This window comes from Danio rerio, chromosome 22 (genome assembly GCF_049306965.1).
Source record: "Danio rerio strain Tuebingen ecotype United States chromosome 22, GRCz12tu, whole genome shotgun sequence".
In the NCBI taxonomy this organism is placed as follows: Eukaryota; Metazoa; Chordata; class Actinopteri; order Cypriniformes; family Danionidae; genus Danio; species Danio rerio.
Window position 1 is genome coordinate 40,489,387 of NC_133197.1, and position 9,538 is coordinate 40,498,924.

The window sequence follows — 9,538 nt, forward strand, 5'->3', positions numbered from 1 at the left end:
TTGACCGATGTTGATTCTGGATCATCAATATATAAATTGACCGATGTTGATCCTGGATCATCAATATATAAATTGACTACTGTTGATCCTGGATCATCAATATATAAATTGACCGATGTTGATCCAGGATCATCAATATATAAATTGATCAATGTTGATCCTGGATCATCAATATATAAATTGACATGTTGATCCTGGATCATCAATATATAAATTGACCGATGTTGATCCTGGATCATCAATATATAAATTGACCGATGTTGATCCTGGATCATCAATATATAAATTGACCGATGTTGATCCTGGATCATCAATATATAAATTGACCGATGTTGATTCTGGATCATCAATATATAAATTGACTGATGTTGATCCTGGATCATCAATATATAAATTGACCGATGTTGATTCTGGATCATCAATATATAAATTGACCGATGTTGATCCTGGATCATCAATATATAAATTGACTACTGTTGATCCTGGATCATCAATATATAAATTGACCGATGTTGATCCTGGATCATCAATATATAAATTGACCGATGTTGATCCTGGATCATCAATATATAAATTGACCGATGTTGATCCTGGATCATCAATATATAAATTGACCAATGTTGATCCTGGATCATCAATATATAAATTGACTGATGTTGATCCTGGATCATCAATATATAAATTGACTAATGTTGATCCTGGATCATCAATATATAAATTGACCGATGTTGATCCTGGATCATCAATATATAAATTGACCGATGTTGATCCTGGATCATCAATATATAAATTGACCAATGTTGATCCTGGATCATCAATATATAAATTGACCGATGTTGATCCTGGATCATCAATATATAAATTGACTACTGTTGATCCTGGATCATCAATATATAAATTGACCGATGTTGATCCTGGATCATCAATATATAAATTGACCGATGTTGATCCTGGATCATCAATATATAAATTGACTACTGTTGATCCTGGATCATCAATATATAAATTGACCGATGTTGATCCTGGATCATCAATATATAAATTGACCGATGTTGATCCTGGATCATCAATATATAAATTGACCAATGTTGATCCTGGATCATCAATATATAAATTGACTGATGTTGATCCTGGATCATCAATATATAAATTGACTGATGTTGATCCTGGATCATCAATATATAAATTGACCGATGTTGATCCTGGATCATCAATATATAAATTGACCGATGTTGATCCTGGATCATCAATATATAAATTGACTGATGTTGATCCTGGATCATCAATATATAAATTGACCGATGTTGATCCTGGATCATCAATATATAAATTGACCGATGTTGATCCTGGATCATCAATATATAAATTGACCGATGTTGATCCTGGATCATCAATATATAAATTGACCGATGTTGATCCTGGATCATCAATATATAAATTGACTGATGTTGATCCTGGATCATCAATATATAAATTGACTGATGTTGATCCTGGATCATCAATATATAAATTGACTGATGTTGATCCTGGATCATCAATATATAAATTGACCGATGTTGATCCTGGATCATCAATATATAAATTGACCGATGTTGATCCTGGATCATCAATATATAAATTGACTGATGTTGATCCTGGATCATCAATATATAAGTTGACTAATGTTGATCCTGGATCATCAATATATAAATTGACCGATGTTAATCCTGGATCATCAATATATAAATTGACTGATGTTGATCCTGGATCATCAATATATAAATTGACTGATGTTGATCCTGGATCATCAATATATAAATTGACTGATGTTGATCCTGGATCATCAATATATAAATTGACAGATGTTGATCCTGGATCATCAATATATAAATTGACCGATGTTGATCCTGGATCATCAATATATAAATTGACCGATGTTGATCCTGGATCATCAATATATAAATTGACCGATGTTGATCCTGGATCATCAATATATAAATTGACCGATGTTGATCCTGGATCATCAATATATAAATTGACCGATGTTGATCCTGGATCATCAATATATAAATTGACCGATGTTGATCCTGGATTATCAATATATAAATTGACCGATGTTGATCCTGGATCATCAATATATAAATTGACCGATGTTGATCCTGGATCATCAATATATAAATTGACTGATGTTGATCCTGGATCATCAATATATAAGTTGACTAATGTTGATCCTGGATCATCAATATATAAATTGACCGATGTTAATCCTGGATCATCAATATATAAATTGACTGATGTTGATCCTGGATCATCAATATATAAATTGACTGATGTTGATCCTGGATCATCAATATATAAATTGACTGATGTTGATCCTGGATCATCAATATATAAATTGACAGATGTTGATCCTGGATCATCAATATATAAATTGACCGATGTTGATCCTGGATCATCAATATATAAATTGACCGATGTTGATCCTGGATCATCAATATATAAATTGACCGATGTTGATCCTGGATCATCAATATATAAATTGACCGATGTTGATCCTGGATCATCAATATATAAATTGACCGATGTTGATCCTGGATCATCAATATATAAATTGACCGATGTTGATCCTGGATTATCAATATATAAATTGACTGATGTTGATCCTGGATCATCAATATATAAATTGACCAATGTTGATTCTGTATCATCAATATATAAATTGACCAATGTTGATTCTGTATCATCAATATATAAATTGACCAATGTTGATCCTGGATCATCAATATATAAATTGACCGATGTTGATCCTGGATCATCAATATATAAATTGACTGATGTTGATCCTGGATCATCAATATATAAATTGACAGATGTTGATCCTGGATCATCAATATATAAACTGACTGATGTTGATCCTGGATCATCAATATATAAATTGACCAATGTTGATTCTGTATCATCAATATATAAATTGACCAATGTTGATTCTGTATCATCAATATATAAATTGACCGATGTTGATCCTGGATCATCAATATATAAATTGACCGATGTTGATCCTGGATCATCAATATATAAATTGACCGATGTTGATCCTGGATCATCAATATATAAATTGACCGATGTTGATCCTGGATCATCAATATATAAATTGACTGATGTTGATCCTGGATCATCAATATATAAATTGACTGATGTTGATCCTGGATCATCAATATATAAATTGATCGATGTTGATCCTGGATCATCAATATATAAATTGATCAATGTTGATCCTGGATCATCAATATATAAATTGACTGATGTTGATCCTGGATCATCAATATATAAATTGACCAATGTTGATCCAGGATCATCAATATATAAATTGATCAATGTTGATCCTGGATCATCAATATATAAATTGACCGATGTTGATCCTGGATCATCAATATATAAATTGACCAATGTTGATCCAGGATCATCAATATATAAATTGATCAATGTTGATCCAGGATCATCAATATATAAATTGATCAATGTTGATTCTGGATCATCAATATATAAATTGACCGATGTTGATCCTGGATCATCAATATATAAATTGACCAATGTTGATCCAGGATCATCAATATATAAATTGATCAATGTTGATCCAGGATCATCAATATATAAATTGATCAATGTTGATTCTGGATCATCAATATATAAATTGACCGATGTTGATCCTGGATCATCAATATATAAATTGACTGATGTTGATCCTGGATCATCAATATATAATTTGACCGATGTTGATCCTGGATCATCAATATATAAATTGACCGATGTTGATCCTGGATCATCAATATATAAATTGATCGATGTTGATCCTGGATCATCAATATATAAATTGACTAATGTTGATCCTGGATCATCAATATATAAATTGACTGATGTTGATCCTGGATCATCAATATATAATTTGACCGATGTTGATCCTGGATCATCAATATATAAATTGACCGATGTTGATCCTGGATCATCAATATATAAATTGATCAATGTTGATCCTGGATCATCAATATATAAATTGACCGATGTTGATCCTGGATCATCAATATATAAATTGACCGATGTTGATCCTGGATCATCAATATATAAATTGACAGATGTTGATCCTGGATCATCAATATATAAATTGACAGATGTTGATCCTGGATCATCAATATATAAATTGATCAATGTTGATCCTGGATCATCAATATATAAATTGACTACTGTTGATCCTGGATCATCAATATATAAATTGACCAATGTTGATCCAGGATCATCAATATATAAATTGATCAATGTTGATCCTGGATCATCAATATATAAATTGACATGTTGATCCTGGATCATCAATATATAAATTGACCGATGTTGATCCTGGATCATCAATATATAAATTGACTGATGTTGATTCTGGATCATCAATATATAAATTGACTGATGTTGATTCTGGATCATCAATATATAAATTGACCGATGTTGATCCTGGATCATCAATATATAAATTGACTGATGTTGATCCTGGATCATCAATATATAATTTGACCGATGTTGATCCTGGATCATCAATATATAAATTGATCAATGTTGATCCTGGATCATCAATATATAAATTGACCGATGTTGATCCTGGATCATCAATATATAAATTGACCGATGTTGATCCTGGATCATCAATATATAAATTGACCGATGTTGATCCTGGATCATCAATATATAAATTGATCAATGTTGATCCTGGATCATCAATATATAAATTGACTACTGTTGATCCTGGATCATCAATATATAAATTGACCAATGTTGATCCAGGATCATCAATATATAAATTGATCAATGTTGATCCTGGATCATCAATATATAAATTGACATGTTGATCCTGGATCATCAATATATAAATTGACCGATGTTGATTCTGGATCATCAATATATAAATTGACTGATGTTGATCCTGGATCATCAATATATAAATTGACCAATGTTGATCCAGGATCATCAATATATAAATTGATCAATGTTGATCCTGGATCATCAATATATAAATTGACTGATGTTGATCCTGGATCATCAATATATAAATTGACCGATGTTGATTCTGGATCATCAATATATAAATTGACCGATGTTGATCCTGGATCATCAATATATAAATTGACTACTGTTGATCCTGGATCATCAATATATAAATTGACCGATGTTGATCCAGGATCATCAATATATAAATTGATCAATGTTGATCCTGGATCATCAATATATAAATTGACATGTTGATCCTGGATCATCAATATATAAATTGACCGATGTTGATCCTGGATCATCAATATATAAATTGACCGATGTTGATCCTGGATCATCAATATATAAATTGACCGATGTTGATCCTGGATCATCAATATATAAATTGACCGATGTTGATTCTGGATCATCAATATATAAATTGACTGATGTTGATCCTGGATCATCAATATATAAATTGACCGATGTTGATTCTGGATCATCAATATATAAATTGACCGATGTTGATCCTGGATCATCAATATATAAATTGACTACTGTTGATCCTGGATCATCAATATATAAATTGACCGATGTTGATCCTGGATCATCAATATATAAATTGACCGATGTTGATCCTGGATCATCAATATATAAATTGACCGATGTTGATCCTGGATCATCAATATATAAATTGACCAATGTTGATCCTGGATCATCAATATATAAATTGACTGATGTTGATCCTGGATCATCAATATATAAATTGACTAATGTTGATCCTGGATCATCAATATATAAATTGACCGATGTTGATCCTGGATCATCAATATATAAATTGACCGATGTTGATCCTGGATCATCAATATATAAATTGACCAATGTTGATCCTGGATCATCAATATATAAATTGACCGATGTTGATCCTGGATCATCAATATATAAATTGACTACTGTTGATCCTGGATCATCAATATATAAATTGACCGATGTTGATCCTGGATCATCAATATATAAATTGACCGATGTTGATCCTGGATCATCAATATATAAATTGACTACTGTTGATCCTGGATCATCAATATATAAATTGACCGATGTTGATCCTGGATCATCAATATATAAATTGACCGATGTTGATCCTGGATCATCAATATATAAATTGACCAATGTTGATCCTGGATCATCAATATATAAATTGACTGATGTTGATCCTGGATCATCAATATATAAATTGACTGATGTTGATCCTGGATCATCAATATATAAATTGACCGATGTTGATCCTGGATCATCAATATATAAATTGACCGATGTTGATCCTGGATCATCAATATATAAATTGACTGATGTTGATCCTGGATCATCAATATATAAATTGACCGATGTTGATCCTGGATCATCAATATATAAATTGACCGATGTTGATCCTGGATCATCAATATATAAATTGACCGATGTTGATCCTGGATCATCAATATATAAATTGACCGATGTTGATCCTGGATCATCAATATATAAATTGACTGATGTTGATCCTGGATCATCAATATATAAATTGACTGATGTTGATCCTGGATCATCAATATATAAATTGACTGATGTTGATCCTGGATCATCAATATATAAATTGACCGATGTTGATCCTGGATCATCAATATATAAATTGACCGATGTTGATCCTGGATCATCAATATATAAATTGACTGATGTTGATCCTGGATCATCAATATATAAGTTGACTAATGTTGATCCTGGATCATCAATATATAAATTGACCGATGTTAATCCTGGATCATCAATATATAAATTGACTGATGTTGATCCTGGATCATCAATATATAAATTGACTGATGTTGATCCTGGATCATCAATATATAAATTGACTGATGTTGATCCTGGATCATCAATATATAAATTGACAGATGTTGATCCTGGATCATCAATATATAAATTGACCGATGTTGATCCTGGATCATCAATATATAAATTGACCGATGTTGATCCTGGATCATCAATATATAAATTGACCGATGTTGATCCTGGATCATCAATATATAAATTGACCGATGTTGATCCTGGATCATCAATATATAAATTGACCGATGTTGATCCTGGATCATCAATATATAAATTGACCGATGTTGATCCTGGATTATCAATATATAAATTGACTGATGTTGATCCTGGATCATCAATATATAAATTGACCAATGTTGATTCTGTATCATCAATATATAAATTGACCAATGTTGATTCTGTATCATCAATATATAAATTGACCAATGTTGATCCTGGATCATCAATATATAAATTGACCGATGTTGATCCTGGATCATCAATATATAAATTGACTGATGTTGATCCTGGATCATCAATATATAAATTGACAGATGTTGATCCTGGATCATCAATATATAAACTGACTGATGTTGATCCTGGATCATCAATATATAAATTGACCGATGTTGATCCTGGATCATCAATATATAAATTGACCGATGTTGATCCTGGATCATCAATATATAAATTGACCGATGTTGATCCTGGATCATCAATATATAAATTGACTGATGTTGATCCTGGATCATCAATATATAAATTGACTGATGTTGATCCTGGATCATCAATATATAAATTGATCGATGTTGATCCTGGATCATCAATATATAAATTGATCAATGTTGATCCTGGATCATCAATATATAAATTGACTGATGTTGATCCTGGATCATCAATATATAAATTGACCAATGTTGATCCAGGATCATCAATATATAAATTGATCAATGTTGATCCTGGATCATCAATATATAAATTGACCGATGTTGATCCTGGATCATCAATATATAAATTGACCAATGTTGATCCAGGATCATCAATATATAAATTGATCAATGTTGATCCAGGATCATCAATATATAAATTGATCAATGTTGATTCTGGATCATCAATATATAAATTGACCGATGTTGATCCTGGATCATCAATATATAAATTGACCAATGTTGATCCAGGATCATCAATATATAAATTGATCAATGTTGATCCAGGATCATCAATATATAAATTGATCAATGTTGATTCTGGATCATCAATATATAAATTGACCGATGTTGATCCTGGATCATCAATATATAAATTGACTGATGTTGATCCTGGATCATCAATATATAATTTGACCGATGTTGATCCTGGATCATCAATATATAAATTGACCGATGTTGATCCTGGATCATCAATATATAAATTGATCGATGTTGATCCTGGATCATCAATATATAAATTGACTAATGTTGATCCTGGATCATCAATATATAAATTGACTGATGTTGATCCTGGATCATCAATATATAATTTGACCGATGTTGATCCTGGATCATCAATATATAAATTGACCGATGTTGATCCTGGATCATCAATATATAAATTGATCAATGTTGATCCTGGATCATCAATATATAAATTGACCGATGTTGATCCTGGATCATCAATATATAAATTGACCGATGTTGATCCTGGATCATCAATATATAAATTGACAGATGTTGATCCTGGATCATCAATATATAAATTGACAGATGTTGATCCTGGATCATCAATATATAAATTGATCAATGTTGATCCTGGATCATCAATATATAAATTGACTACTGTTGATCCTGGATCATCAATATATAAATTGACCAATGTTGATCCAGGATCATCAATATATAAATTGATCAATGTTGATCCTGGATCATCAATATATAAATTGACATGTTGATCCTGGATCATCAATATATAAATTGACCGATGTTGATCCTGGATCATCAATATATAAATTGACTGATGTTGATTCTGGATCATCAATATATAAATTGACTGATGTTGATTCTGGATCATCAATATATAAATTGACCGATGTTGATCCTGGATCATCAATATATAAATTGACCGATGTTGATCCTGGATCATCAATATATAAATTGACCGATGTTGATCCTGGATCATCAATATATAAATTGACCGATGTTGATCCTGGATCATCAATATATAATTTGACCGATGTTGATCCTGGATCATCAATATATAAAATGACCGATGTTGATTCTGGATCATCAATATATAAATTGACTAATGTTGATCCTGGATCATCAATATATAAATTGACTACTGTTGATCCTGGATCATCAATAAATAAATTGACTACTGTTGATCCTGGATCATCAATATATAAATTGACCGATGTTGATCCTGGATCATCAATATATAAATTGACTACTGTTGATCCAGGATCATCAATATATAAATTGACCGATGTTGATCCTGGATCATCAATATATAAATTGACTACTGTTGATCCTGGATCATCAATATATAAATTGACCGATGTTGATCCTGGATCATCAATATATAAATTGACCGATGTTGATCCTGGATCATCAATATATAAATTGACCAATGTTGATCCTGGATCATCAATATATAAATTGACCGATGTTGATCCTGGATCATCAATATATAAATTGACCAATGTTGATCCAGGATCATCAATATATAAATTGACTAA